The sequence below is a fragment of the Tursiops truncatus genome, chromosome 2 (genome assembly GCF_011762595.2).
Source record: "Tursiops truncatus isolate mTurTru1 chromosome 2, mTurTru1.mat.Y, whole genome shotgun sequence".
NCBI classification, from domain to species: Eukaryota; Metazoa; Chordata; class Mammalia; order Artiodactyla; family Delphinidae; genus Tursiops; species Tursiops truncatus.
In genome coordinates, this window is record NC_047035.1 from 97197249 (window position 1) to 97223810 (window position 26562).

A 26562-nucleotide genomic window follows, 5' to 3' on the forward strand; every position below is an offset into this window, starting at 1 on the left:
TGACATCAAAAACACAAAACTTGGGAGAGGGGAGTAAAAATATATAGATCTTTTAGAATGTGTTTGAACTTAAGTGACTAGTTTAAAACAAGTAGATATAGTTATAGGTCAACATATATGAACTCCATAGTAATCACAAATCATAAACCTACATTAAATACACAAAATCTAGGAGAAAGGAACACAAGCATGCCACTAAAGAAACCATCAAACCAGAGGTTTGATTTCCTCACATTATATACAAAGATAAACTCAACATGGATTAACGACCTAAATGTAAGACCTGGAACTTTACAGTTTTATATAGTTCTGTAGCTCCTAGAAGAGAATATAGGCATAACCCTCTTTGACGTAAATAGTAGCAATCTTTTTTTTGGATCTGTTTCCTAAGGCAAAGGAAACAAAAGCAAAAATAAACAAACGGGACCTATTTAAAAGTTTTGCACAGCAAACGAAACCATAAAACAAAGGGACAACCTACAGAATGGGAGAAAGTATTTGCAAATGACATGACTAACAAGGGGTTAATATCCAAACTATATAAACAGCTCATACAACTTAATATCAAAAAATAAACAACTGAATTAAAAAATGGGCAGAAGATGTGAATAGACACTTTTCAAAGAAAACCTACAGATGGCCAACAGGCACATGGAAAGATGTTCATCATTGCTAATTACCAGAGAAATGCAAATCAAAATCATGATGAGATATCATCTCACACCTGTCAAAGTGGCTATAATCAAAAAGAACACATATAACAAATGTTGTCAGGGATGTAGAGAAAAGGGAACCCTAGTACATCGTTTGTGGGAATGTAAATTGGTGTAGCTCTATGGAAAACAGAATGGAGGTTTCTCAGAAAACTAAAAATAGAACTATCATATGATCCAGCAATTCCACTCCTGGATATAAATCCAAAGAAAATGAAAACAGTAATTTGAAAAAACACATGAATCCCAGTGTTCATAGTAGCATTATTTACAATAACCAGGATATGGAAGCAACCTAAGTGTCCATCTACAGATGAATGGTTAAGAAGATGTGGTATATATACAGCATGAAATATTACTCAAACATTAAAAAGAATGAAATTCTAGCATTTGCAACAACATGAGTGGACCTGGAGGATATTATGCTTACTAAAATAAGTCAGACAGAGAAAGACAAATACTGTATGTTAGCACTTATATGTGGAATCTAAAAAATAGAACAAAGGAATGAATATAACAAAACAGAAACAGACTCACAGATAAAGAAAACAAACTAGTGGTTACCACTGGGGAGAAGGAGGAGGGGGGACAAGGTGAGAGTAAGGGATTAACAAACTACTCCATATAAAATAAATAAGCAACAAAGATATATTGTATAGCACAAGGAATATAGCCAATATTTTATAATAACTTTAAATGTAGTATAAGAATATTGAATCACTATGTTGTCCACATGAAACTAATACAATATTGTAAATCAAGTATACTTCAATTTTTTAAAAAACTTGACTTTTCCAAAAAAAAATCATCTCTTACCCAACCTAAGAAAATCTTACAAGTACTACCTGGCATTGTGAGATCACATTAAAAGACCCAAAGACAAACAAGGCCTATGATATTGGGTTATTCTTTTCTCAGTATTTGTAGTCCCTCATAGTGATACTGTTGAGAGGAATTTCTGCATCTCCTGAGAAGTTAGTCTAGCTCAGTTGCTCTAGCTTTTGTGCTCTATGGGACACTCTAGGTCAAAAGTTTAGTGACTACTTTGGTGGCACATGGGGTGTTCAGACAGAAAGACTACAAAGCAGCTGATTCTTCTTCTGTGTGACAGAGTATGTTTATTAGATATCTCTTGCTGTGTAACAAAATATTCCCAGAACTGGTGTTTCAAACAATGATTATTTCGTGCAGTTCTGTAGTTCAAGTGTGATGTGGGTCTTTCTGGGATAAATCAAAGTGTTGGCTGGGCTGCCTTTCTTTCTGGAGGCTCTAGGGTAGGATCCATTTCCTTACTTTTATAGCTTCTAGAGGCTTCCCACATTTCTTGGCTTGTGGCCACCTTCCATCTTCAAAGCCAGCAATATTTATTCAAGTCTGTCTTACACTGCATCACTCTGACACTGACCCTTCTGCCTCCCTCTTTTACCTTTAAGTACCCTAGTGATTATGTTGAGCCTATCTAGAAATCCAAGATCGTTTCCCTATCTTAAAGTCATCTTATTAGCAAACTTAATTCCAACTGAGCATTTTGAGGGGTGCATTATTTTGCCTACCACAGTCAGTAGTCTGGTCATGGTTCAACTGTGACCTCTATTTGAGGGTCTTTTACAAGGCTGAAATCAAGGTGTCATTCAAAACTGTGGTCTCATCTGAAGGCTCGACTGATGAAGCATCTTCTTCCAAGCTCTCTAATGTGGTAGTTGGCATAATTCAGTTTCTCAAAAGCTGTTAGATTGATGGCCTCACTTCTTCCCTTGCAGTTGCTTGCCAAGGGGACATCTCTAACATGACATCTTATTTAATCGAAGTGTTCAAGCCAAAAAAGCAATAGTGAGTGAGTCTATAGCAAGTGGAATTCACAGTCTCATAACCCAACCACAAAAGTGTTATCTCCTAATTTCTGTTGTATTCTATGCATTAGTAGTCATTCGTTAGGTCCAATGTACCCTCAAGAGGAGGGGATTACTCAAGGGTCCCCTGAAGGCGGGGATCAGTTGGTATTATTTCAGAGAATATCTTCCACAGAGTGCTAAGTAACAAAGAACACTGGCTTTAATCACACAGGATGAGTACAAAATCCATCTCCACTGCTTACTATCCATGTGACATCCAGCAAGTTTTGTATCAACTCTGTGCCTCAATTTCATTGTCTGATAAATTATATTATTGTGAGGATTAAATAAGATGCTACAAACAAGATGGTTAGAAGATTGCCTGGCGCCTATGAATAAGTGCCCAATGAATATTAACATTGAATGGAGTACTCAATGCTGAAACATGAATTGAAAACTATTGAACTAGTTAGATCTAAATTAAATACCTATGTATTTTATGATCTAAAAACTATTTTTTCACCTCTTAGAATATATAGAAAATGTGGAACATAACATTTTATTAGACACCAGAGGATATGACAGGATGGCTTCTTTATTAAAAATTTGTAATATTTTTATGATTGAAAAAAGCAATTATGGGAAATTTGAAAGTTACAGAGAAGCACAAAAAAGAATGAATGAATAAATGTTTTTCTCAAATTTGACATACAAATACTTTTATACCTTTAAGTTTTTACATTATAATTAACCAAAATACTTTTTATGTGAAAATGTGGTATTGCATTTTATCCTACTTTTGCTTTATTCTTGAATTTTTTTATTCTTGAATTTTTTTTGAAACAATGTCATCCCCGATCTTGATTTAGTTTTTTTTCTAGCATATATTTGTAAATCTTACTAGAAAGTATACATCGTTTTATATTCTAAGACCCTGCATGTCTGATAATATCTCTCTGTTGTACTTGAATGACTAAGTGGCTAAGTATGTCATTGTTAGGTCATACTTGTTTTCTTTCAGAACTCTATAAACATTTTTCTATTGCCTTGTGGTGTTCAGGGTTATAACAAAGGAATATAAGACCAGAATGACATTTTTTTTTCTTTGCACACAATCTGTTCTGTTTTGCTTCAGCCTGCGTGCTTACTAGATACTTTTAACTTGAAATTTCTTATGTTGAAAATATGTGGAAGAGTTTTTTCCATTGTTAATTCTGCCTGGTACTCAATGGGTCCTTAAAACATCTTTACTCAGATATTTCTCCCAATTCTGAAAACATCTCTTTATTGTTTCTTTGCTTTGAACTGACAAAAATCAAATCATGTCACTCTTCTGCTCATAACCCTCATCACACTCAGAATGAAATCCAGAGTCCCTACCCTGGACTACAAGGCCCTACACAGTAGCTGGTGGCTTTCTCTGAACTCAGCAGTCTCAGCCCTTCACTTTGAGTAAGCCACTCTGACCTCCTTGCCCTTCCCTAATCATATGAAACACATCTCTCCCTCAGGTTCTCTGCATGTGCTATCCCCTCTGCTTGCAGTATCCACTTCAGGTCTCTAGGAAGGAAAGCCTTGCCACCTTGTAAAATAGGAAAATCGATCCACCCCCAATCTATCACCCACAGGCATGCTTATTTGTCCATTTCCCCTATAGAATATAAGCTCCATAAAAGCAGGGCCTTTCTGTTTTGTCTGCTGCAGGACCACCAGCAACTATAAAAGGGTCGTTAGCCAAGTCCTGGTGGGTTGCTGCCTTGCAGTTACCAGTTGTTTCCTCCTATGCCTCCTTTCTTTTGCTGTGTCCCATGTTTCCCAAGTCTTGTATAATTTCTTAAAGTTTCTTACATATGAATGCCATCCTTCCCTGGAGTCTTGGCTCTTAAAGGCTTTTGTAGCATGAAATGAGATAGTGCTGGAAGTGCTTTGATATATTTACAAGGTTGTGCAACCATCATCATAATCTAAATTTAGAACATTTCATCATTGCAAAAAGAAAGCCTGCAACCCTTAGCAGGGGTGCCCACCCTGTCTGCCCACCCTCTTTGAATTGTATACATTGAACAGATGAACTTTGTGCTATGTAAATTGTATCTCAATAATGCTCTTTTAAAAAGTGATTTGTAAAAAAAAAAGTGATTTATAAGCAGGAATGTCATATAGATGTTTTCATTTTTTAGGCTGAAAAGAAAATTAGAGACACCTCGAGGCTAACATGTTAAAGGATTATTCTTTTATGAACTTCTCATGTGGGCCATTTTTTTACCTTTTCAAAAATGCAAAGATTTAACTTTAACACATTGTCCGTTATTTTTCTCAAATTATAATAGTTATTTCTCATGAACCATAAAATGTGTTTTCATGTAAGTAAATATGGAAACATAAAGTTACATGTAGGCTTAATATATTAACTATAACTAGCGATATCTGCATCATTTGTCTTTGTCAGATTCTTTCATGTAGATGCGCAGACAGGTAATTTCCATTCTGAATAGGTACCAATATTATTTATGAATATTTATGTACTTGTAATTTTAATTAGTTTTTCCCTTAGTTGAATTCTACCCACATTCACTAATTTCTGATTTTATCATCTACTAATTCTTTTTTAAATTTTTTTTATTTATTTTTGCCTGCGTTAGGTCTTCGTTGCAGCACGCAGGCTTCTCACTGCGGTGGCTTCTCTTGTTGCGGAGCACGGGCTCTAGGCATTCGGGCTTCAGTAGTTGTGGCACGTGGGCTCAGTAACTGTGGCTTGTGGGCTCTAGAGCGCAGGCTCAGTAGTTGTGGTGCACAGGCTTAGTTGCTCCGCAGCATGTGGGATCTTCCTGGACCAGGGCTCAAACCTGTGTCCCCTGCGTTGGCAGGTGGATTCCTAACTACTGCGCCACCAAGGAAGCCCTTATCTACTAATTCTTATTCTTTATCTGTATGGGAAATTGATATTGAAACTTTGAAGTCCGTGTAATGGTAGCATTGCCATTTTGCTATTCCTTTAATCTGCTTCTATTTGCCTAAGGAGAAATATGTCATGTCACTTAAAAGTAAGTATCAGAAACTGAAGAGTAATATAGTTGTGGATGAAATGTAAGAGATTTTATTTAGATAGTAAAAATTGAATTTTAATGGTATTTTATCTTTTACAGTTAAACGAAGGCATATGATATACTGAAATGCACACTTGTCAACAAAATACTTTATTACCAAAAATAATAAGGCAATTTGAGAGTATCAACCTATGAACAAATGTATAATTGACTATCATTTCATTTTTCAGAGCATGCTTCATACTCGAGCATATCTTTAATTTAACCATAAAACAGTCTTTAATAATGAGTTGAAATATTTGATGAGTGGTAGTCTCAGATTCTATATTCACTTTTTTTGTGAATAAGGAAAAATAAACTATGTGCACTCTACCCTTTAAAGTTACGATTTACCCACTCTTATTCCACTTAGGGTGATAAAGAATTATTACGTTTAGTTTTAAACTCTTCAAATTATGGTATCTTAAATATTTTGGTTAGTTCTTGGTAGCCAAACCCAACTGGAATAAGCTTTCAAAGTTTTTAGATGAGTTGGGATAAAATATATAGAAATCTTAAAATTGTATTTATTAGTCTTTGCATGCTCTTTCATATTGAATTCTGCCTTTCATTTATAAGTTTAAACATTTTTAAATGTGCTACTTGCTCATTAGGCTATTAAACTTGTCAATATATTATGAGGTAAATCAGTGTTAAATACTAATAGAAATTGAGGTACACAGAGGTTAAATGACTTGTCAAGTCATATTTCATACGCCATTCCTTTTGAAGGGGTTATCTTGCTTAAATTTTTACTAACCGAATACAACTGTTTGTATGGGAATTGAAATCACATTTTCTTTGCACTCCGTGGAAGACTGAGCCCCTGAGATTGATAACTACACTAAATACTATCTCAGGAATTTCAGGAAGCAGAATGAGCCTGCAGGGTAATGGAGGTCTTTCATTCGCTTATTCCACAGAGAGATTCTGGAACTTGGCAGCTATATTCAATAGCTAGTGTAACTGGGAGAACAGTTGGTGCGTGGGTTTGGACAGATTTTGCCTGCTTAGTGATCCAGGTCTTTCCATGGGGAATTTCACGTAGCATGAAACATGCTGCAAACTCTCTTTAGAGAAAATCTGGACAGGAGATGATAACACCCAAAACAATAACAGCAATATTTTTTTGCTTCTCATTGCCCTTGCAAACAAAGTGATTTCTTAACCCACTACTCAAGGAGGAGTAATTTTTGCAAACAGAGTATCAGATTTGGGGATTTATTTTGGTGACTGTGTGGTTTCGTTAAATTACATATTCAAGAAAAGTAATGTATAAAGCTGATTCCATTCAGCTTTATAACATGAGCAAAATTTCCAGAATACACAATTAAAATTTTAAAATCTCAGATCTCCTTGAATATTGTATAACTGTATTGAAAGGCCACCTCTACCAATTTTACTTCTCTGAATCACAGTACTTTTCCAATATTTGTCCTCTGTCTTTATACAGGTTCTCAGAATTTACCTAGAACTACTTCCTCTTTCTATAATGTCTGAATATTTAGAATATCTAATAGAGTGTCAAGTATGCATTATCATATTTTGTCAGGATGTGCCACTAATATACATCCATCTGGTTTTATTTATTTTAAACTCTTTTATTTAAACTTCAAAGTTTTGATGAAATGAATTTTTGTCTCACCATCCTTGTAATATCTACATTCTGTAAAACAGATCTATTTAAAATATGTGCTGCAATCTATATAATATGAATTGATTTCAGCTGAGAAAGTAGTTTTGAAGACTGTTGGTTTTATATTATGCAAATTACTTTCTCTAGTAAAGTAGCATTTTCTGGAATTCAGAATATCCTGTAGTTACATTTACAATTTCTTCTTAACAAAATAACAGGACACGTAGTCTGACAAGTAAGAGAGTATTTCCACATAAAGTGAAACAATATATTTGAAACTGGAACAGTCTTAGAGAATCCAGATTATGTGGACTCCATATCTATAATCCCAGGAAGTACCAAATAGTCATTTGGTAAGATCATTAAAGGAAGGCTACTGCAAAAATATTCTTAAGATGTGAATTGACCTATAATTTTTATTTAAATGTATTCCTTACATCCACAAAAAAGTGTTACTCATTTATTTGACCACTAAATAAGCTAATATTATTTTTTAATTGAAGTATAGTTGATGTACAGTATTATACAAGTTACAGGTATACAACATAGTGATTCACAAATTTTAAAGGTTGTATTCCATTAATAGTTAGTACATAATACTGGCTATATTCCTGTGTTGTACAATACATCCTTGTTAGTGAGCTAATATTTAAATGTCTATTCTGTGTCAAGCACTCTGGTAGGTACTTGGGACCAAAAAGAGAGAATCTCTGCCCTTATGGAGCAGGAGTCTTGTCAAGAAGACAGGTATTGATCAAATATTCATGCTTATTTAGGTAAAAGTAACTGTGATATATGCTATAAAAGATAAGTATATTGTGCTATTAGAACAGCTGAGAGGGACATTTTATTTTGTCAGGCAATTCAGAAAAGTATTCCCTAAGGAAGTTATTTTACAGCTGACATCTCAAGAACAGGCAGGAGTTAACCAGTTGAAAAGGGATGGAAAGACCTGTTATAATGAAAAATTTTAAAACCAGTAAATGTATTGCAAAATCTTTTCAACTACTGATTTTAAATATCATTACTAACCCTATAAGTCTATAGCTTGTGAAATTTAGAATTTACATTTCTCTGTTGGCTTCCTGCAGTGAGAGTATTTGGCTTATGTGTGGATGTGTTCACCAGTTGGGTGTGTATGGTAACAAACATGCTTCTTCCCCATGGTAAAATGAGTTTCTTTTTGGATAATTGCTCTCAGTAGTTACCACTGAGCCTCAACTATTTTCTATGTTGGCAAGTCCTCAGAAGGTTCCAAAAGAGGAAATGCATGTCCATCTTTAGCTCTTTGATTCTATGTGTGATATTTTAGTCACGAAATAATTTCCAGCTGGCAAGCTTGACATACATATTCAACAGCAGCTAAATATTGTTGCTGCATCTATTACATAAGCTGCAAAGAAACTCAGTCAAGAGATGCTCCAAAATTTATAAAAGTTTTAATACTCAAACATTTGGTATTTTTATCATAAAAATCTGAGTCTCATTTATGATTGATTTGATTGTTCACATTACAGCCCTTCCCTTCCCCAGATCCATATAGTTTGTTTATTTTCCAGGCTCCCATATGTTACATCTTCAGAGTTGGGCCATTTTCCCAAAAGTCAGGCCATGGAGGAAGTTGAGTGATAGGGAATCTTTTATGAGGAGAATCAGGCGAGTTGGAATTTAAGACCTACCAGAGGGAGGTCAGTTAGTCCAACTCTGTCCGGTTGTAAACAAGAACACTGGTAACAAGGAACATCAAACGATTGCTCAAGATCACACAGGTGGTTAGGACACAGCTGAGGTGCGTAAACCACCTTCTCCAGAATCTGTCCAGTATAGTTTGTATTATACATTTATAGGATAATGATTAAAATCATCACTTGAAACCCATGAAATTAAAAATGGTTTTTGACTATGTTTAAGTATTGCTACAATTTGGGTACACAATGAAAGTAATTACTCCTATGTCCTTACATCTTTTATCTTATGTTCTTTGACTACCTAAAACTCAGAAATTTGTCTAGTTAGCAGGGGTGAGTGTGTTTATAAGTAGAAATAAGGTAAATAGATCCCAAGCAATCATCAGCTTAGCAAAGTATATGATGGGGTTTACATGTAAGGAAAGCCTATAGGCTTTCTCAGTAAAAAGAAGAAAAAGGGCCACATTTCTGGCCCAGACCAAGTGAGATTTTCAGGTCAAATTACTGAACCAGCAGCTATGATCCTACAGTAAATTCTAAGCCTCATAAAGTTTGTGATTAAATCCTTACAAATTCAATTGATTTTCCTATGAGTGTCTCCTAATGGCCCTGATTCTTCTACTAAAACATGGATGGAAAGGGGATCACAATATAAAGATGCCCATCTGCTGGCTTTTCTTCTAGTAGAAAGTGCTGTGTCTACAAAAGAGTTGTATTTTAAACCTTCAGTTCCCTTTTTTCCAAGGCTTTGTGCTCACCGATTATAAGCATGCACATTTTTAAAATGTGGGTTTAAGCATGGCTCACCCCTCTACGCTAGTCAATGTGAGGCGTCCTCTTTCTGAGTGAATTCCTGGATTCATATACTCAGAATCTCCTCAATGCTAAAATGCTAAGTAGAATACATCTTAATGCATATACCCTTGCCTTAAAGGCACATGATCCACGTGGATCCACGGTTCATATTTGTATTTAGGTACAATTTCTCTGCCTTTTGAACTGCTTTGATCTATGTATCTGTGACTTACAATTAGCCTCTCTAGAGGGTTGGTGGTGGAGAAATATCTCTAGAATCCCAAAGTGAAATCAATAATTCATCCTTTTTCCAAAGCTGTTCTTCCTCTGCTGTACTTGACAGCGTCACTCTGAGCCCAGGAACCCCACTCACATCCTCAGATCAGACTAAGTGCTCCACTCTTCCTTACTCCTCTTCTGCAGGGTCAAAGCTCCAACAGTCTACTTTTAAGTGTCCTCCTCTTTTCTCCCTTCTTCTCAAACCCACTCACAACTTCACTAGTACAAGACAAGATCATCTTCCCTATGGATTCCTTCCTAGATGCGAAGCTTCTCAAATTGCCTCTCTCCTGCTGCATAAGGTCTGTCTAAAATTCTCTCTCCCTCTCTCCCCCTCTGTCTCTTCTTCCCTCCCTCTCTCCCTCTCTCATCCTCCCTCTCCCCCTCTCCCTCTCTTCTACATGGAATTGTTCTAAATATAAAATATGTTGGTAAGATTCCATTAATAACAATACTATGTCCAACGTCTTTGCATTGAATAGCTACTTAATTCTTCATGAATGCCATTTATGTGTAGGTATATTACTGTTCCCAAAGGAGAAGTCAGAAGCCAGTGCCTTTGCCAGTTTTCATTAGACTGGGTAATCTAAAGCTTCAATTAAAATATAAAATAGAAACAATAATTCTCTGCTTCACGATGCAAGAAAAATGGTTCCTTTGTTGGTAATTTTGAATTTATTTAACTTATGTTTTATTGTTCAATAATCATAACAGAAATAGATTTTTAAGTTAGCCATGATCCTTCTTCTCCATGTTCTACTGCTTCATATGCACACAGAATTTTGTATAACTGTAATAATAGCATAAATGCACTTCTGTATTTTTTCATGTTTTATGAATTTTGGCATATTGATAGAGTTTCAGAATCTTTTCAGTAGTTACATAATATTTCACCACATCCGTAAACCTCAGCTTTTTAACCAACTTTCTATTTTTGGATAATCAGGTTAATAGCATTCTTTAAATTACAATGAATAACGCTACAATGAAAATGTTCTTGTATTATGATTTTTCCTCATTTTGTTTACATCCTTGGGGCAAATTCCCAGTAGAATCATTGAATATCAACAGTATGATTAATACTGTGTATATTTCTTGAAATGTGTTACCAAATCATGTACTGAAGTTTTCACCAGTGTGCACTGTCACCAGGGGATGGCTATGCTTGTTTCAGCCCACCTTCAACAGAATAGAATATTGGAAAGACTTTAAGTTTGCTGTTTTAATAAAGTGGTACCTCGTTATGTGTTTATACTTTGAATTTCTTTCATAACTAAAGAATTGAACATTTTTTCATATGTTTGTTAACTAATTTTACTTGTTTTTTTTTAATTCATGTCCCTGCCCTTGAAATATTGGTCTTTAATTCAATGAATACTATTTTAATTTTTAATATCTATGGCTTCTTTATACAATATAGCTTTTAATTTTTAAAACTATTGCTGCATATATTTTTTTCAGGATGGATTCCATTTAAATTGCATTATTTTTGTTATAAGGTTTTTTTTATATCATATGATCTATCTTTATGGTTTCTTTTAGTTTCAATGTTATCCAGCAAAATATGTTGTTAGTTTCTAATGTTATTTCTGTATGTATGTTAATTCTTTGATCCCTTTGGTTTTCATTTTAGTGTTAAAAATCCATTTTATAATAGAAATATGTCATGTTTTTGTGGTTATGGGAATAATTCAGTTGCACAGAGGAAAAATTTATGATGCAGAAGAGATAGTACATGATTGCAACAGCCAAGTCTTTGAGTGGGAGAAGTTGGCTATTATTCAGTACACAAGTGGACTGCTTAGCTTTAGGTAGTAGTAGAGGTAGTTCAGTCATAGTAGCAAGAGGAGAGGAAAAGTACATGGCTTTAGGAGGCAAAATGGTAAGTGTGGTAGTGGAATCTCAGTGATCTGCTAAGAGTGAAGAGAGGACAAGGGTTCTTGTATGTTTGTGGAAAGAGAAGAACAGGAATATAAAATAATACTCTCAGAGCATAGGGACCAAGTGCTTAGTGAACTGTGGAGATGGCTGTCCATATGGAGGGCCCTTTTGACATTTGTGGCCATTATTTTAGATAACAACAGCCAGCATGGTGATGTTTTTTCCAGTCCTGTTGAGACACTAGCATACAGGCACAGGCGAGATAAGGAATTGGTTTTACACAGGTTTGTCCTTGGCCAGGAGAGTATGACAGAGGGAGACGCCAAGTATTTGAGGGTATATGTAAAGAAAGAGATTACAGTCATGGACCGTAGACTCTCAGGTAGTTAAAGAGAAAGTAAAGTTATGAATGAGGTCATTTAGAGAGAAAATGTGGGTCTCAGTGGATATAAGAGGGAGCGAGGTAAAGTAGTAGTCAGAGAGCACGATGCCTTTCAAAGAGCAGAATGCTAAAAATTGGGATTTAGAGTGAGTACACTTGTTGGTACCGACATGATCTAAGGTCAGACCATAGAAAGGGATGGCTGTTGTGGGAGGGAGGACAAACCCAAGGGAGAGTGGAGCTCAGAGCTGAGAACCAAGACACTAACTAGGTCATCTACATAGTTATCAAGGTCACAAAAAATGAAGACAGTAGTGATTGCGAAGAGAAAAAAGCAGTGGGCTAAGAAATGTAAATCCAGTATTGATAGTAATTTCCAGTAAGGTTGTATCATTAAAGATTTCTGTTAATGGTTTTGAAAGTGTCTGCTTCTCCATATCTTGCCAATACCAGGTATTATCAATATGCTTAATTGTTATCAATCTCCTGGGTGAGATTATCTTGGGAATGGATTTTCGTTTTCTAACAACAAGTACAGTTGATCATCTTTTCCTGTCTAGTCATTTGTATTTCCTTTTCCATTCATGAGTTTGACGATTTTTCTGCTGATGTGTTCACCTTTTATTAGCTACTTGAAAGAAATCTTCCTGGAGTAGAGAAATTCATTCTGAGATATAAACTGCCTTGCAAGTACTTTCCAAATTTTTTTTATTAGTTATGTATTTTATACATATTAGTGTATATGTCAATCCCAATCTCCCAATTCATCCCACTACAACCCCCCCCCCCACCCCGGCTTTCCCCCCTTGCTGTCCATATGTTTGTTCTCTGCATCTGTGTCTCTATTTCTGCCTTGCAAACTGCTTCATCTGTACCATTTTTCTAGATTCCACATGTATGCGTTAATATACGATATTCGGAAATTTGTTTTTCTCTCTCTGACTTCTTTGTATGACATTCTCTAGGTCCATCCACATCTCTACAAATGACCCAATTTCATTCCTTTTTATGGCTAAGTAATATTCCATTGTATATGTGTACCACATCTTTATCCATTCATCTGTCGATAAGCATTTAGGTAGCTTCCATGACCTGACTATTGTAAATAGTGCTGGAATGAGCATTGGGGTGAATGTGTCTTTTTGAATTATGGTTTTCTCTGGGTATATGCCCATCAGTGGGATTGCTGGGTCATATGGTAGTTCTATTTTTAGTTTTTTAAGGAACCTCCATACTGTTCTCCATAGTGGCTGTATCAGTTTACATTCCCACCAACAGTGCAAGAGGGTTCCCTTTTCTCCATGCCCTCTCCAGCATTTGTTGTTGTAGATTTTCTAATCATGCAAATTCTAACTGATGTGAGGTGATACCTCATTGTAGTTTTGACTTGTATTTAATGTGCCTCTTGGCCATTTGTATGTCTTCGTTGGAGAAATGTCCATTTAGGTCTTCTGCCCATTTTTTGATTGGGTTGTTTTTTTAATATTAAGCTGCATGAGCTGTTTATATATTTTGGAGATTAATCCTTTGTCTGTTGATTCGTTTGCAAATATTTTCTCCCATTCTGAAGGTTGTCTTTTCGTCTTGTTTCTAGTTCCTATGCTGTACAAAAGCTTTTAAGTTTCATTAGGTCCCATTTGTTTATTTTTATTTTCATTTCTCTAGGAGGTGGGTCAAAAAAGATCTTGCTGTGATTTATGTCAAAGAGTTTTCTTCCTATGTTTTCCTCTAAGAGTTTTATAGTGTCTGGCCTTACACTTAGGTGTTTAATCAACTTTGAGTTTATTTTTGTGTATGGTATTAGGGAATGTTCTAATTTCACTCTTTTACATGTAGATGTCCAGTTTTCGCAGCACCACATATTGAAGAGGCTGTCTTTTCTCTATTGTATATTCTTGCCTCCTTTCTCAAAGATAAGGTGACCATATGTGTGTGGGTTTATCTCTGGGCTTTCTATCCTGTTCCATTGATCTATATTTCTGTTTTTGTGCCAGTACCATACTGTCTTCATTACTGTAGCTTTGTAGTATAGTCTGGAATCCGAGGGAGCCTGATTCCTCCAGCTCTGTTTTTCTTTCTCAAGATTGCTTTTGCTATTTGGGCTCTTTTGTGTTTCCATACAAATTGTGAAATATTCTGTTCTAGTTCTGTGAAAAATGCCAGTGGTAGTTTGATAGGGATTGCATTGAATCTCTAGATTGCTTTGGGTAGTATAGTCATTTTCACAATGTTGATTCTTCCAATCCAAGAACATGGTATATTTCTCCATCTGTTTGTATCATCTTTAATTTCTTTCATCAGTGTCTTATAGTTTTCTGCATACAGATCTTTTGTCTCCTTAGGTAGGTTTATTCCTAGGTATTTTATTCTTTTTGTTGCAATGGTAAATCGGAGTGTTTCCTTAACTTCTGTTTCAGATTTTTCATCATTAGTGTATAGGAATACAGGAGAGTTCTGTGCATTAATTTTGTATCCTGCTACTTTACCAAATTCAGTGATTAGCTCTCGTAGTTGTCTGTTAGCATCTTTAAGATTCTCTATGTATACTGTCATGTCATCTGCAGACAGTGACAGTTTTACCTCTTCTTTTCCAATTTGTATTCCTTTTATTTCTTTTTCTTCTCTGATTGCTGTGGCTAGGACTTCCAAAACTATGTTGAATAAGAGTGGTGAGAGTGGGCAACCTTGTCTTGTTCCTGATCTTAGAGGAATGCTTTCAGTTTTTCACCATTGAGAATAATGTTTGCTGTGGGTTTGTGGTATATGGACTTTATTATTTTACATAGGTTCCCTCTATGCCCACTTTCTGGAGAGTTTTCATCATAAATGGGTGTTGAATTTTGTCAGAAGTCTTTTCTGCATCTATTGAGATGATCATATGGATTTATTCTTCAGTTTGTTAATATGGTTTATCACATTAGTTGATTTGTGTATACTGAAAAATCCTTTCATCCCTTGGATAAATCCCACTTGATCATGGTGTATGATCCTTTTAATGTTTGTTAGATACTGTTTGCTAGTATTTTGTTGAGGATTTTTGCATCTATATTTACCAGTGATAGTGGTCTGTAATTTTCCTTTTTTGTAGTATCTTTGTCTGGTTTTTGGTGTCTGGTGGCCTCATAGAATGAGTTTGGGAGTGTTCCTTCCTCTGCAATTTTTTGGAAAAATTTGAGAAGGATGGGTGTTAGCTCTTCTCTAAATGTTTGATAGAATTCACCTGTGAAGCCATCTGGTCCTGGACTTTTGTTTTTTGGAAGATTTTTAATCACAGTTTCAATTTCATTACTTGTGATTGATCTTTTCATATTTTCTGTTTCTTCCTGGTTCAGTCTTGGAAGGTTATACCTTTTTAAGAATTCCTCCATTTCTTCCAGGTTGTCCATTTCATTGGCATAGAGTTGCTTGTAATAGCCTCTTATGATGCTTTTTTCTGCAGTGTCCGTTGTAACTTCTCCTTTTTCATTCCTAATTTTATTGCTTTGAGTTCTCTGCCTCTTTTTCTTGATGAGTCTGGCTAAAGGTTTATCAATTTTGTTTATCTTCTCAAAAAAGCACCCTTTAACTTTACTGAGCTTTGCTATTGTTTTCTTTGTTTCTATTTCATTTATTTCTGCTCTGATATTTATGATTTCTTCTACTAACTTTGCATTTTATTTGTTCTTCTTTCTTTAGCTCCTTTAGGTGTAAGGTTAGATTGCTTATTTGAGATTTTTCTTGTTTCTTGTGGTACGATTGTATTGCTATAAACTTCCCTCTTAGAACTGCTTTTGCTGCATCCCATAGGTTTTGGATCATCATGTTTTCATTGTCATTTGTTTCTAGGTATTTTTTGATTTCCTCTTTAGTGATCTCTTAGTTATTTAGTAACATATTGTTTAGCCTGTATGTGTTTATGTTTTTCACGTTTTCTTTTCCCTGTAATTCTAATCTCATAGAGTTGTGGTCAGAAAAGATGCTTGATATGATTTCAGTTTTCTTAAATTTACTGAGGCTTGATTTGTGACCCAAGATGTGATCTGTCATGGAGACTGTTGTGTGTGCACTTGAGAAGAAAGTTAATCTGCTGTTTTTGGATGGAATGTCCTATAAGTATCAATTAAATCTATCTGGTCTATTGTGTCATTTAAAACTTGTGTTTCCTTAATTTTCTGTGTGGATGATCTGTCCATTGGTGTAAGTGAGATGTTAAAGTCCCCCACTATTATTGTGTTACTGTTGATTTCCTCTTTTATAGCTGTTAGCAGTTGCCTTATGTATTGAGGTGCTCCTATGTTGGGTGCATATATATTTATAATTATTGTATCTCCTTTATGGATTAATCCCTTGATCATTATGGAGTGTTCTTCCTTGTCTCTTGTAACGTTCTTTATTTTAAGGTCTATTTTATCTGATAATGAGTATTGCTACTCCAGCTTACTTTTGCTTTCCTTTTGCATGGAATATCTTTTTCCACCCCCTCACTTTCAGTCTGTATGTGTCCATAGGTCTGAAGTGGATCTCTTGTAGACAGCATATGTATGGGTCTTGATTTTGTATCCATTCAGTGAGCCTGTGTCTTTTGTTTGGAGCATTTAGTCCATTCACATTTAAGTAATTATCGGTATGTATGTTCCTATGACTATTTTCTTAATTGTTTTGGGTTTGTTTTTGTAGGTCCTTTTGTTCTCTTGTGTTTCCCACTTAGAGAAGTTCCTTTAGCGTTTGTTGTAGAGCTGGTTTGATGGTGCTGAAATCTCTTAGTTTTGCTTGTCTGTAAAGCTTTTGACTTCTCCATTGAATCTGAATGAGATCCTTGCTGGGTAGAGTAATCTTGGTTGTAGATTCTTCCCTTTCATCGCTTTAAGTATATCTTGCAACCTCCTTCTGGCTTGTAGAGTTTCTGCGGAGAAATCAGCTGTTAACTTATGGGAGTTCCCTTGTATGTTGTTTGTTGTTGTTCCCTTTTGGCTTTTAATAATTTTACTTTGTCTTTAACTCTTGTCAGTTTGATTACTGTGTGTCTCGGCATGTTTCTCCTTGGGCTTATTGTGGCTGGGACTCTGCCCTTCCTTGACTTGGGTGGCTATTTACTTTCCCATGTTAGGGAAGTTTTTGACTATAATCTCTTCAAATATTTTATCAGGTCCTTTCTCTCTTCTCCTTCTGGGACCCCTATGATGCAAATGTTGGTTCGTTTTATGTTGTCCCAGAGGTCTCTTAGGGTGTCTTCATTTCTTTTCATTCTTTTTTCTTTATTCTGTTCTGTGCTAGTGATTTCCACCATTCTGTCTTCCAGGTCACTTATCCGTTCTTCTGCCTCAGTTATTCTGCTATTGATTCCTTCTAGTGTATTTTCCATTTCAGTTTTTCTATCGTTCATCTCTGTTTGTTTGTTGTTTAATTCTTCTAGGTCTTTGTTAAACATTTCTTGCATCTTCTTGATCTTTGCCTCCATTTTTTTTCCCAAGGTCCTGAATTATCTTTACTATCATTATTCTGAATTCTTTCTCTGGAAGGTTGCCTATGTCCACTTCATTTAGTTGTTTTTCTGGTGTTTTATATTGTCCCTTCATCTGGTACATAGTCCTCTGCCTTTCATTTTGTCTTTCTTTCTGTGAATGTGGTTTTCTTTCCACAGGCTGCAGGATTGTAGTTCTTTTTGCTTCTGCTGTCTGCTCTCTGGTGGATGAGGCTATCTCTGGACATTAAGAGGAGACTCCTGTGGGTCATGCCTTAGTGAAAGCAGCCAGGGGAAACAAAAGCCTATTCTGTGTTAGTGTTGGAGGGTCTGCTGCAGAGGCAGGTCCAATTATTTTATATTGATATTTTAGTGAAGTATTAATCTTCCCAATCTTAAAAATAAATATTACAATTAGTATATATTTAGTAATCAATTAACTGTGTAGATAAAGCATCAGATTGATATATTTTTTATTTGGATTTAATTGATTCTTCTAAAGGACCAAAATGTATTGTATATGAGTAAATATTTTTTAAACTTTATAGTGGCTGTAGTTAGTACAAGGAAAAAGACAGGTCTTAAGTTTAAAAGCCTTTTACTTGACTTCATTTGAACAGCTTAGTTTCTCAACAGCAACCCCACACATATATAGGCAGTACTGCTTCAGATAAATTTGTTGGATTTTTTGGTAGAAATGAGAGTTAAATTAATGTAACACTAAGAGAAATGCAACTTTATTCACTATTTTCCTGACTGATGAAAAGGTATTAAGAACTCACAAATGGAGTACTTTTAAAGCATAAACAATTTCAGAGGTCTTCACACATTGATTTTTCTCTATATCTTAAAACTTCTATAATAACATGCTTCACTAAAATTTTCATTTATTGTCTAGCTCCAAGGATAATGGAAGCTGATTTGCTATATATACAGTAGAATTTTTTTTTAACTGCATCAAAGGCATATCCTAGCTCTGCTAAAGGGCCTGCACCACAGTCAATATAAAAGCACAAAAAGTCCCATCAGTTTAATAATAATAAAACCCAAAAAATGGAAAACTGAGGGTGCAGGGAAGAGGCCCCTGGGCCAGGGGCATGGGGAGCCCTGCTCATGGCACCAGGCCTGGCCACAGGGCTCCCCTGGTATTGCTGTTGCTACGAGATTGGGGGTCAGCAATTGTCCTGTGGGAGCCATGGTTCACCTGGGTTGAGGACCCTTACTTCTTCTGGGGTGTGCTCAGCTTCTGCATACCCCTGATCTTGTTCAGCTGGCCAGAGCTGAAGGCCTCAGTGGGTTTGTAACAGTCAACCAGCAGCTCCTTGACCCTGGCAGCTCGGGTGTCATTCATCACTCTCCATGTCCAGGAGTTCATCCACATCAATTTCCAGCTCCAGGATCTCCTCTTCCTGGCAGTTGTAGAGGTGAGCGATCTGCTCCAGGATCCACTCCTCCAGGTTGAGGCGCTTCCGTAGCTCCTTGCAGTTGTACTTGACTGTGACCTTCCCTTGGCGCTTCACTGGTCCCTCATCGTCTGCACCACCTGGGCCCTCGCCTGCAGCCCCAGGGTGGCTCTGAAAGTAGATGCGGGGTCCTGGGCCACCACTCCCTGGTCCAGGGGCTGGAGCCACCAACGCCACACCCCCCACAGGGCCAAGTATGTGTGTCAGGCTCCTCCTTGTGCTGCCGCCTCCAGGATGCCTGCCGGCTGGCTCCAGGCCCCTGGCTAGGGTTAGCTCATGAGCTCAGCTCCACAGGGCTCCTCATGGCTCTGCAGCAAGGGCAGCGGCGGCGGGCGTGCCTGTGGGCAGATGCAGCATGTGGCGTCCCCAGAGCTGGCCTGGCCACACCCCGCCCCCTCCTCACCAATCCCTAGAATTTTTTCTGTATATTAAATTGATAATATTTATCTGGTAGCAGCATTCAGTGTCATGCAGTATGTATTGATGCTATTGTTATCTGCTTTTGGAATAAGTCTGTGAGGTACTTCAGCTTGAAAGAAGCAATAAATGAACCAAAAAACAAATGATAACTAATGAGACAGTGAAGAGAACAGGGTAAATTCCCAGATTTCAAATGAACTGTACTATTTTGTGACTCACTCATCCTCAGATTATCCTATATATATATATTCAGTCACCAAGAATACATCATAAGATAATTATTTATATGTAGTGGTCTCCATAGTTATTTAGCCAATCCTTTTAGCCCTTGAATGATTAATTCCAATTCATTTATTCAAAGTTTTTTGAGCTCCTACTTTTTACAAACACTGATGTAAACACTAGGGTTAACATGATAAAAAAAAGGGGGGGGGAGTCTCCACATTATAGCTTGATTAGAGTAAGAGTTAATAAGAAAATACAAGGAATCATTAGTATGACTCCCGAGCTGAGTGAGAGGTCAGCATGGGACTAATACTAGCAAGTGATAACTTCTTATATGTGTAATTGGAGTTTCCAAAGAAGTAAAGAGAGTCAGAGACAGTTGTTGAAATGGAAGATAGGTAAAGAAAATCTAATATGTGGAAATAGAGTCCCTGGAGAAGGAAAAAGAAAAGAAAGCAATAGAATTTTATGTTTAAAACTGTAATAAAAGAAAATTTTATAGAAATAAAAGACTTCCAGGTACAAATTGACAAGGCTGACTTAATACTAGAAAATCAACTTGGAATTGTCAACTTGGAAACAGATCCTTGTAAATTTATTGGATCTTAAAGATAACGGAGATATCTTCAGGGTCTCTAGTCATAAAGTGATTAGGATCTTTTTTAAAAAAGCCCCAGAAAACTACCAAGCCCCTTCCACACTGTGAAGATAAAAGAAGTCACATTCTGCAAGACCGAAACGGCCTCCACCAGAACATGACCATGGCTGGAGGCTTGACCTTGGACTTCCTAGATCTAGAACTGTGAGAAATACATGTTTGTTGCTTATAAGCCACCTAGTCTATGGCATTTGGTTATAGCAGCCCACACAGACTAAGACAAAAGGCTAGTTTATTATTGGGAAATCCACTAATACCATATAACATATTAATAGGCATAAGAAGAAAATGCAGATTAATAGTCTCCATGGATGCTGAAAAATTGTTTGACAAATTCAATACATACAAACATTCAAGAACATAGAAATCCATGGATAGTTCCCTTACCATATTTCATAAAATATTATATATTTTTATACATACTAGAATGTATGTGTATATATATTTAATATATATGAAATAGAGACCATAATGCAAATTTGGCAAAATATTGACCATTGTTGAGTCTGAGTAAAGAATATATGGGAGTTCATTGTACTAGTCTTGCAACCTTTCTATAATTTTACATTATATCAAAATAAAATATTGTACAATCACTATTCTGAATAATAGAGATGAAAAATTGGCTAAACAATGTCATTTTCTGTGTCTAATCCTTTTTAACCAAGTTACTGTAATAGCCTTTTAATATGGTAGTTCTTGTTATAACTACAATTAATTGTTACAATACTGCCATTTATAAAAGTATATTTCAGTGATGGCACATTTTACAGTGTTATCTCACTGTTTTCACAAAACAACCTGAAAGGGGGATAGAGTTACAGTCCCATTTTACACAAGAGGAAACTGAGCCTTCTAGGAGTAAAATGGTTTGCCCAAGTTGACCGGGCAGTAAGTGATGGATTCAAGACAAATATTATGTCTCTGTCTCCCTTGCTGTCTCAAATCTTTCCTCCAGTGCATCCATCCTAACCCCAAGACATGAGTTTTTCTATACTTTTGCTTAAATGTGGGGATGATATCCTAGGCTTCTTTGTATTCCCATAGCACAATATGTGGCTTGCACATCAAAACAATCAATAATAGTTGTTGAATTAAGTTAAATACAATGTAGTATGAATAAATAAAAAGGAAGAGAAAGAAACGAATAAGTCTGTGCTTAAATAGTTCCCTACATATATTGATCTCTTTGTCTTAATTTTCACATAAAAATTTGTTAGCTGACACAATGAAAAATTTAGGTAAATGAATATGACGATTGATTATATAAAGGTAGTATTGCAAATGTAAACAAAATATTTGACTAGTATTTTAACTTTCAGGTGGAATTTTATTGATGGTAAGTTCAATAAGAAGGGGGAAAATACCAACGTGCTGTGTTTTTCATACTCTGTCTATTCTGAAAAGTGTTGCCTAGATATAGTGCAGATGACATCAGTGTAATTTATATGTCATAAAATCCTCCAGTACATGAAGTACCTTCAATCAGTGACCAATGCCTAAAGGATGAGGTATATTTTTACTGAGTACACATTATGAACTATAACATGCATAGAGAATTGTGCAAATAATAGGTGTCCAGCTGGATAGATTTATACACAGTGCACTTACCTGTTAACAGAACCTCAGAAGTCCCCATCATGTTCCTTTTCAGTCACTACCTAACGCCTCTGATAAAATTACTCACTATTGACTTCTAACATGATATAATACTTTTCCTGTTGTGGAGCTTCATTTACATCAAACCTAGAATACGTTCTATTTTGTGCTGAGATTCTTTCATTGAACATATTTTTTTGAGATATTACCCACATAGTCTGTTCCATTCTGATTACCGATTATGTTCCATGTACAAATATGCCACTATTTATTATATTCATTTTACATTGAGGTATATGGGTAGTTTCCAATTTTAGACATTAAAGTGGTGCTATGATGTTCTTAGTCACGTTTCAGCAGATATATATGTACACATATCTGTATGGATATATCCAAGAGGTGGACTTACTAAGTCATAGAGATGCATAGTTCAGTTTAGTAGATATTTACAAACTAGTTTTCCACAAGTGATTATACCTGTTACTGGCCCATGACAGTGTATACAAGTTTCCAACTGCTCCACATCCCCCACAACTGCTATTGCCTGTCTTTTTCATTCTAACCATTTTTGATAGACGTGTAATGATAATTAAAATTGTAGGTTAATTTCTGCTTTCCCGATGACTAAAGAAAGTGAAATACTTCTTCATAAGGTTTGGCCATTGGCTATTTCTTTTGTGAGCTACGTTTCCAATTTGTCCATTTTAATTGAGCTCTAGACATTTTCTTAAAAATTTTAAGCTCTTTATATATTGTAGATTAGCCTTTTGTTGGATATTTGTATTGCAAAATTTTCTCAGTCTATGACTTGCTTTTACTCTCTTAATAAATGTCTTATTGAGATAGTTGATTTACATCTTATATTAGTTTTCCAGGTATACAGCTTAGTGATCAGTATTTTCACAGATATACTTCATTAAAATTATTACAAGATAATGGCTCTATTCCCTGTGCATACAAATATCCTTGTTGCTATCTATTTTATAGCAGTTTTATCTCTAATGCATACCTCTAATGCTCTCCCCCTCCCTCTTCTGTGTATACCACTAGTTTGTTTTCTCAATTTGTGAGTTTTCGTTTTGCATATACATTCAACTTGTATATTCTATTTTAGCGACTCTGTATTCTTTACTAAGCATAGTGTTTCTAGGTTCATCTATGTTGCTGCAAATAGCGAACCATTTCTTTCTAGTGAGCAAAATATTATATTGATATATACCTAACTTCTTGAGGATCTGTTGCATGCTACACAACTGATGCCTTCAAGGACATAAATTGTATAAATGCTGCTAAGTAACATGCGAGCGATGCAGTATCTTTCTGAATTAGAGTTTTCATCTTCGCTCTGAATTATGTACCTTAGACCAGGCAAGCTGGGACTTGCTGATCATATGGAGTTCTGGTTTTAGTTTTCTGAGGAAGCTTCATACTGTTTTCCATAGCTGGCTGCACTAATTTACATCTCACTCTCGCAGAACCAAGAATGCACACAGACCGGCTCACATTCACATCCTCACCGACTTTTTTATTTGAGACAAGATATTTTTTTTTTCTTTTGCTGTACGTGGGCACTCGTGCTCTAATGTTTGGACCTCTCCCATTGTGGAGCAGGCTATAACGGCCCTAAGACGCTCGGACAGCTCAGCGGCATGGCCACTGACCTAGCCGCTCCGCGGCATGTGGGATCTCCGAACCAGGGACGAACCCATGTCCCCTGCATCAGCAGGTGGACTCTAAACCACTGTGCCACCCAGTGAAGCCCTGTAGACTTTTTGATGATAGCCATTCTGACAGATGAGGCGTGGTACCTGTTTTTATTTGCATTTCTATAATAATTACATAGTTGACAGCTTTTCATGGACTGTTGGCGATCTGATGTTCTCTTTTGAAAAAAGTCTATTCAGGTCTTCACCCTTTTTTGATTGTGTTGCTGGTGTTTTTTGGTTGTTGTTTGTTTTGAGTTGAGTATGTATGAGCTTTTTATATATTTTGTAATCAAACCCCTTGTTAGTCATATCATTAGCAAATATTTTCTCCCATTCAGTAGATTTTTTCATTTGTTTCAGTGGTTCCCCTTGCTGTGCAAAAGCTTTAAGTTTACTTAGCTTCCATTTATGTTATCTTGGCTTTATCTTTTGCCTTAGGAAGACAGCCAATAAAATATTGCTACGTTTTTATGTCAAGTGTGTTCTGCTATGTTCTCTTCTAGGAGCTTTAGGGTTCTCGTCTTCATTTATAGAAATATTCTACTTATTTTCTTTATTTTTGTTGCCTTTTGCTTGTTTTTTTTTAATTTTTAAATGCATTTGAGTTATTTTTCTTTATGGTGTGAGGAAATGTTCTAATCTCACTGTTTACATGTAGTTTCCAGTTTTCCCAGCACCACTTGTTAAAGAGACTGTCCTGTCTCCAGAATAATTCTTGCCTCCTTGTTGTAGATTAATTGACCATAGGTGTGTGGGCTTATTTCTGGGCTTGTATCCTGTTCCACTGATCTGTGTATCTGTTTTTGTGCCAGTACCAGGCTGTTTAGATTTACTGTAGTTTTGTGGTATCTTCTGAAAGTCTCAAAGTGTGATACCTCCAGCTTTGTTCTTTTTTCTCAAGATTGCTTTGGCTATCTGAGTCTTTTGTGTTTCATATGAATTAGGATATTTGTTCTAGTTTTCTGTGAAAAATGTCATGGTATTTTGATAGGGATTGTATTAAACCTGTTAGTGCTTTGGGTAGTATGGCCTTTTAACATGTCATTAATGATTTCTTTTGAAAAATAGAGTTTTAAGTTTAAACAGTGCATTATCAATAACCTCCTTTATTAGTAGTACTGTTCGTCCTCTTTAATTAATCTTTGCCTACCCAAGATTATGAAAATAATCTCTTACTTTTCTTCTAAAAGCTTTATTGTTTACCTTTCTATTTTAGATCACAATCCATCTGAAACTCACTTTTTGTGTATCAACCCTTGATGAAGTTCGTATGATGAATGAATAGAAAGTCTTTATTCTCTAAGCTCAGCCGGATCTGGAGAAATATAACAGAAATATGTAGAAGTGTATGCCCAAGAATACAAAAGCATAGTTTTTAAAACCATATTAAATGATGACATTAATTTTATTGGCATGGAAGACTGTGAGTGAAAGGGTGGGTTATAGAACATAAGCATTTATACATTGTATGCACCCATATATTTTAGATACGTAAATTCATACAGTGTTATCCTGAGGGTACTCAGCATAGTTTAACAACATATCTGTGAATCATGGATTTATGGTATTATTTATATTTTCTTTGAACTTTTCTGTATTGTTTGAAATTTTTCAGTGAATATGTATCTTCATTTCCAGAATAAAACATGAAAAATCATTCTTATTTAACATTACAAGTACATAGGGGAGAAGAGTTATCCAGAGGTACCATAATAACCTTTGGGATCTTTTCATTCAGTCAGTTTTCTTCGCATAGATGGTGGCTGTTTTATCCTTTAATAAAAATTGTAATTCCTATTTAATTAGATTTCTGAATCTGGTACAAGTTTGGCCTGAGGGGAGAGAGGCTAGAACAAAGAACTCCTTGTGTCCAGTAATAGATTTATTTCTGTAACGAAAAATGATTCATGATAAGATGTATCACTTTATGGTTTATCTACATGCTTCATGAAAGAAGGAACCATCCCTCCACATCTTGCATGTTGATTAGTAGAGCATTCAGCTGTATGTAGTGCCCTCATGCCAAAAACAAATCATATATAAAATTCTTCGGTCCACTGCAGATTTTCCTCTCACGACTCTGTAGATGTTGTTTTGTTATCCATAGCCTCTAGGGAATGAGGGATCACAGGTCAGTGTGCTTTAAATAATTTTATATACTTGCTTTTCTGTTCATAAGACTAAAAGATTTTTTTCCTTTATTTTGTCTTTCAAACATTTTGGCATATGTTTTATTATTTACTTTTATTTATATTATTATTCATTAGTACCTAGATGTGAGTATCTCTCACTAGTAGAGAATTTTCTTAACTTCATACTTGCTTTCCTCTCTCTCCCACTAAAAGATTGTTCTCTTTATTATGCATCTTATTATTGATTCTGTGCCATTTAACTTTTTTTTCTGCTTATGTTGGATCTCCTCCTCTCTAGTTATAGAAGTGTATCAATCATTTATTCTCTAATTTTCTTCTCTAAGAAGACCCTGCATCCTAGAGGATTTATTAAGCTAGGCTTTAAGTACTGATTATTTTCCTAAATTGTTTATTTTGCTCTTTACTTTTTCTAGTTGTATTTTTTAAATAAGTACTAGTTTTTAAAAATACAGGTACATGGTTAAAAACAGTACAAAAAATATTCTGTGAAAAGTTTCTTTTTGTTACCTGACAACTTAACCACTGTTTCCAGTTTCTTGTGTATTCCAGAAATATTCTAAGCATACACATGTATGTATGCACGTATCTTTTTTCTTTTCTACATAA

General features: G+C 35.7%; 1 protein-coding gene and 1 pseudogene across 1 annotated transcript in view; one reads left to right on the forward strand and one right to left on the reverse strand.

The window, feature by feature from the left end:
- The window catches only part of UNC13C (unc-13 homolog C), a 406907-nt gene that overhangs the window by 232352 nt on the left and 147993 nt on the right, over positions 1 to 26562 (forward strand). The gene's annotated exons all lie outside the window — the stretch shown is intronic.
- LOC101338711 (protein phosphatase 1 regulatory subunit 14B pseudogene) lies at positions 18937 to 22137 on the reverse strand (annotated as a pseudogene).